This window comes from Lonchura striata, chromosome 8 (genome assembly GCF_046129695.1).
Source record: "Lonchura striata isolate bLonStr1 chromosome 8, bLonStr1.mat, whole genome shotgun sequence".
In the NCBI taxonomy this organism is placed as follows: domain Eukaryota; kingdom Metazoa; phylum Chordata; class Aves; order Passeriformes; family Estrildidae; genus Lonchura; species Lonchura striata.
Window position 1 is genome coordinate 8,970,211 of NC_134610.1, and position 5,439 is coordinate 8,975,649.

A 5,439-nucleotide genomic window follows, 5' to 3' on the forward strand; every position below is an offset into this window, starting at 1 on the left:
AAACAATAAATGGACAGAGATGTACAGAGACCAAGTCTGCAGAATAGGTTCAAACTAGTCAAAGATTTATAAATATGGGATCATTCCCAATTCTGCTTACAAGTTGTACAAGTAAAGAAAGTGACCTGGTTCTCTTTTGTCTTACCAAGTGACAGCATATGGAGAACAGTTGAGAGCATGTTCAGTGACTTTCACAGTCATACTGTAAATTTCAGAGTCAATAGGGAAGACCATCTTTGTGGGCCAGTTTGTGTTTTCTTTCTACGTGGAACACCATGGGCTGATCAAAACCTCAAAGCAATTATTGCACCTACAAGTGTCAGGCCTTTCAAAGGTTATTGTTGAAATGCTGATGTGAAACTGCCCAAAGAGAAAGTAGGTCCAGGAAAAGGTACATTTACAGCAGTAATTTACTATTTCAGTGGGGTCTGTGGGTCTGCCATTCCACGTGGGACAGAGCAGAATGGTGCAAGAAGTCTTTCAAGACTGAGTTTCTTAAAAAAAGTGAGAAGTTGGTAGGTTCTCATGTGCATGTCCTTGTGTTGAACCATTTAGAATAAATGACTGAAAACCACATACAGAATTCTAATTGGATAATTAGATAAAATAAAAAAATAGGATAATCTCAAATTTTATCTCTAAATTTTGAGATTTTGAGGTTCTACAAGGGAAACTCAAACATATCCCCTTGAAACTTGGAAACCTTTTGAAGTGTGGAGTTTTTAACCTAAAACCTTAAAGTCTTTAAAATACGAATGTTTAATTAAGCCATTTACATTTGACATACATGTAATTTTAATTCTGTGTTATTTGAATTCAATAATTTATAGCAAAATGGATTAATAGTTATTGCAATGACCAATATTTTTCAGTGCAGTACCTAAATATCTGCACAAGTGTAGGATGGTTCTGTGCCAGGCTCTGTGCAAACACACACCAGTGACCCAAACACCCAGCCTGAGCAGACAATGGAGAGGAAAGAGGGACACAGAATGACCATTAAAACAGGCACCATGAACACTTTTTGTCAAACCAAATACTTTTAGAAGCCTGGAAGGAAGAAGGTTGTTATATGGAGCTGAGATGCTGGCTGGCTTCCAATGAATGGAACAGAATATATGGAAAAGACAAAATGAGAATCAAATGTAGACAGAGTGCTTTATCTTTTAAAAAAAAAAATTCAGAACTCTTTTTTCCTTAACAACAGTTAAAATTACACAAATACATTCCTCATATTAGTGGTGAAGTATTTATAAAAAGTGACTGTTTTATCACAGTAATATATTTTGTTGCATCTTTATTTTATTCATCACAGTAGTGTCTGGAGAACACAATTAACAGTCTCTGCAATATCTGGACTTCTTAAAAATAATTTAACCAAATTATTCTGTGTAGACAAGAGAAAATAAGAAAATTCAGAACAGAAACTCAAAATTTAAAGTAGGTATTTTTACTGCATTAAGATATTTTTCCACTAAAATGAATTATTCAATGAAGAAAATCCTTTGTACATAGGAGGAGAGCACCTGCATGTACCACTGAGGAGAAAGCTCATTTTGAGATAAGTTAAGGTGTAAAAGAGAAATATTCTTGTGTAGTGTGTCACTAGCAGAAGGGTGATTTATTCACAAGGAACTTCAATACTGAGTGACTGAATGATGTAATTCTGTGGGGTGCATTCATTGCAAATAAGTGTGAAGTGATGTATGTTTGACAAAATATACTCTTGGCCGTGTAAAATCACTGGTGGACTCTCACTTAGCATTAAAAAATGAGAGGCCAAAAAGCAAACCAAATGCTAGGGCTTGTTTGGAAAGGAAAAGAGCATGAGACCTGTGTTATCATGATGACTCTGTGTGTCCACCATGCTCCCACATCATGAATATTTTACATAGTTCTGGCCCCTAATCCCCAATCCTTTTATTTTAAGAAAGCTTATCGTAGAACTGAAGGTTCAGAGGACATTAACACTCATCAGAAGTATGGAATGCCTATTGTTAATCTGAAAAAACCAATGCCTGAGGAGGTCCATAAGCTCACAGAGACCCGGGCTGGATAAGCTGACAAGAGCTGCACACTGTCTTTTCCAAGGCACCTTAGGAAGCCAGCAAGTAGCAGCTTCAAAAAGAAATAGAAGGAAGTGGTTCTCCATAAAGTGCACAAGGAAGTTGTGGAATCTCCTCGCCTCAGTTAAAACCAGATGCTCAAAGTTTGGTTATACATTTTGATCCAGTGTCATCATCCTCGTGTTCTTACCAGCCAGCACTATTTTACACTCCTAGCTTTCTTTTGGAGTGCCTCCACTTTTCTCTGCACTTGTGCACCAGCTGCTCCTTCAATAGTTGGAACATACATTTCATCTCAATGAAGCCTGGAGGGAGCAATATTTAAAACAAAGGCTTAACTGCTTCACTAATTGCAGATTCTGTGTGAATACTCACAACAGAATAGCAACCAGATTGAAACTATGCTGTCACAGACCTGTGAATCGTTAAGGAGAGAAAGCCAGGACACAATCAAAGCTAAAAAAGAACTCTCAGCCATTGCTATGTGTTCACTGCCACACTAAAAATCTTTTATCTTGTCAAAACTATGTCACTCAGGAACCATTAAATACTTAGCAGTAAAATGAGCAATCATCAGTCAGACAGGAAAAGACAAATCCAAAATGTGTTTAAAATACCTCCAAATTATAAAGAAAAATATTTTTTTTAAAAAAGCCTGTTGAAAATCTTACTTACAGAAGTATTATTACTGAAGTCAATAAAATTAACTTGCATGAGTAACCGTGGCTTAAATGAGTAACCTGAATCTACAGTTGAAACAGAGGTGCTGAAAGTCAGACTCCTAAATTATTAGGATAACTTATAAACTGCCAAACACTCTCCAGTGTTCCAGTTCCAATGTTTACTGAAAAACAGATCTCTTCCTTAGCTACCCCACGTGTACTTTTGTTCTGATGTAGATGCTCCTGGCCAGGTGTAAATTCTATTAAACCCCAGACAGGCACTGCTGCTGTGTGCCAGCTATCCATAGACTGAGGGAGAAGTGGTTATTGTCTCTCTGAAATGCAGAAGGCATCAGGGATGACAGTCTTACCACACTATGACCTGGGAAAGCCAGAACATCATGAAAGAGGCCTAAAATCCCCATAAATTGAAAACATGGAAATAACTGCCTACAGCTGGCCCGTCATAGCCCAGTGTCTTGTGTCTAAGACTATTTCAAAGCTGAGGAGGGGATTCTGTCTCCTCCAGCCAGCCTTTGTCCCTCCCAAATGAGAGGGACAAAACCTGCTCAAACTCTCCGAGCTTTCACCTTGAGAACATGACATTTTAGAAATGGGAAAACTCCTCCAGGGCATTGTGTCTTCCATGACATTCTGGTCAGAAAACAGAGCGCTGTAATTAGATAAATAGGCAGACAGACTAGACAAGAGACAACCTCAAAACATAAAGGGGGAGGAGGAGAAGATTATAAAGCATAGAATTTGACATACTTGCTGTCTCTCAGTTTTTTCTGGCATATACAAATCACATTTTAGAGTGACAAATGGGTGCACATTACATTTAAGGACAGCTGAAGCAAGGTAAGAGTAATTTACTCATCTTGTGATTTCCACATGTTCTGCATTTTGCTGTGTAGATATCTCTGGGGAAAAAAGAAAATTATTGCATGGAGACCAAATTCCAAAACTATCTTTAATATTGTTCTTATCTCAAGAAAGCACCTACCTGTCATTCATGGTACCAACAGTTACATGTAAAAACAGTACTGGGGGCACAAAATGGTTCCCCAAAATATTTAGGCAACTGTAAGCACCATGGAAGAATACATTTGCATTGGTTTATGTCCTTCTGTGGAAAAATAATAGACAATATAAGAGCTTCTCACGAGAGTATTATTCGTCTTGTGGATCAAGTCAAATTTTCTGTAGACAGATTCAGAGATTAATTCTAATTCTGATTCCCTCTAGTACAATTATTGCAGTTTTTAGGTAACTTGTCATACAAGTCAATTACTTCAGGCTGTCTATGTATCTAAAACTGTTCCATGGGGATGCTGGAAAGTGTTTCTTTTTTCCCTTTCCTGTCCTACAACAATTTTTTTTTAAATTTCTATGTGGAAGCAATTCTAAAGTAGATGTCATTTTGACCTGGAGATCTGGATAGGGAATTAGATGTTAAAGACTTTGGGGAGGAAAATAATGATTGTTTTAAAAACTGACTGCTAGCTTGTCATAGTGAGTATTGATGAAACTTCCTCATCGATAGCTTCATAGAATCCAAACCAGAATTTCTTCTTCTCCTGTTTCTAGGAGATTTGAAAACCACATCTCCCTGCAGCATATCATGAAATATCAAAGATTCAGGCTGAAGATTCCTCCTCAATTAGTTAATGGAAGGCGACCTATCAGGGGTGAACAAGAAACACCTTTAAATCCTTAAATAGCATCTCAATAGTTAAATACTACTTAAAAGCATAGTTTAGGTGTGAGAACGACAGAGCAAAATCTCTGATTTGCCTTCTCCTCCTCTGAGTGACCCATGCACAGCAGTGTCCTGGAGCTTGGTCATGTGCTGCAAGGTCATGGGGGAAACTCTCCTGCTTTTTGTCCCAAGGGGGAGAAAAACTGGAAAGAGAAACCCACATGGCTTTATAGAGGGGGGAAATCACAGGTTACTTAGGAGCATTTTAGCTTTGGAGTCCCAGAAACTGTGGGGCAAAGTTCTGAGAGTGGGAGCATTTCTAGATATTTTTTTTACGTTTTAAAAGGCTAAGAAAAGGGATTCAGTTCAGCTAAGTCAGGAATGGCTCTAGCTTCTTTACAAAAAATGAGAGGTCTGTGTAAAGGTTAGCTACAGAGGAGAAAATAAATATTTCTTGGTGTAATTTCTGGCTAGTACACACATTATTCTCACTGATGCTGCTTTGACAAGGTTTCTAGCAAATCTTTAGAAATTAACTTTTCACTATTCCTAAAGGAAATTTTGAAGTATATAAATGGTAATTTTAGTGCAAAACACATTCTGTGAACTGCTTTTATGCTGAAATCTGAACATTTTAAACCTTTTCCCATGCTGGGTAGTGAGAAAGATCTCTTTATATTAATTCGGACTTCATAGATGCCACATGATAGGAATACATTCCAAAAGTTAAGATACAAGATTACTCTTTAACCATAGAACAAACCAACAGGAATTTTAATCAAGACAATATCCAATAATGACTGAATGTTTTTGGAGGCGATCCAGAATACACATTTGGGAATTTTAATCTTGACTGCCTTTGAATTTTGTAAAAAATATTTTTAAAGTTTGGGGAATATGCCACTCCAGCTGATTCCAGAAACGAGCCATCTAAGGTATTAAAGTGTTTCATCTGTTCAGACATTGAATATTGCAAATCTGTTTCAGTAATTCATACCAGATAAGTTTG